Source organism: Arachis ipaensis, chromosome B06, assembly GCF_000816755.2.
Source record: "Arachis ipaensis cultivar K30076 chromosome B06, Araip1.1, whole genome shotgun sequence".
In the NCBI taxonomy this organism is placed as follows: Eukaryota; Viridiplantae; Streptophyta; class Magnoliopsida; order Fabales; family Fabaceae; genus Arachis; species Arachis ipaensis.
Window position 1 is genome coordinate 38,827,392 of NC_029790.2, and position 1,269 is coordinate 38,828,660.

Genomic DNA, 1,269 nt, shown 5'->3' on the forward strand with positions numbered 1-1,269 from the left:
TAAAAGTGATTCAATGTTATCCTACTATGAATTATACTAACAAATCAGATTATATTTTTTAATTATTCTCACTTGAATGTATTCATTCTCAATTAGGTTTCACTTGGATGTGTTTGGTTTTAATATTATACCCACTATTTGTGTTTAGATTCAATTATGTCTCAGAAAAGTGAATTATGTAAATGTTGTAGGAATTAGTTTCAACATTAGATGAGCTATTTTTCGGAGTAGATCATCGATTCTATCCCAGACATTTGTATTCTAACTTCAAGAATAGATTTTTAAAACTCAAACTAAAGCGCTCATGATGTGTAATTGACGGCAGGATAACATTGAATCACTTTTACAAATGTTAGAGATACAAATAGGACGATTTAAACATTAGGGACACAAATAGGATTTACCCCAAACGTTGGGGACAAAAACGATACTTTACTTTTTAAATTTTATAGACTTTCATTAGCATTGAAAAATGATAACTTATATTTTTGTAAAATAATTTTTTTATCTAAGAAATAAATTATTTTAACACAATAAATCAAAGAATTTTTACATAAATGATATTGGTTATGGTTCTTATTTATGTTTTATCTTTTAAATTGTGTCGTTTATATGTTTAAATTGTATTTGTTCTCGCATAATTTATGAAGTTGAATATAATACAATATACTGTGAGGCATGATTTTTTTAGCCAATTCTAAGTGCTCATCAAATGGTATGCTTACATTCAAATGAATGTTTTAAAAAATAAGAATAGAAAGAATGAGTATAAATTTAGTTTTAATTAAAATTTTTTTTACAAATTATGATAGATTAAGAAATGATACTTATGCATTTTGAGTAATGATAAAATAAATATTCTTTAAATAAAAAAATTAAACAACAAAAATACTTTTATTAATGTAAAAAATAACAATATAAAAGTACTGAAAAAAGAAATAGAAATTTTCAATCCGTGCAATGCACGGGTGTTCTGCTAGTATTCTTCACCATTTCTTGTTATCCCGTTGGGATAAATTACTATAAAAAAGAACTGATTATAATAGAGAGTAGAGAGATGGATATAATATGACTAATGGTTGAATAAAAAAACTCTTTATATATAGTTTTCTTTTGGATGTAGTTATACATTTAGATAATTAGACACATATCTTAGGTATTATAATTCCATTTCTTTTACACATGTATCTCGGGTATTGAATATTCGTTTTTTGCTTTGTATTATATCTCATCCAAAATACATAAAGTTTTTGTTGTATCATATTCTGA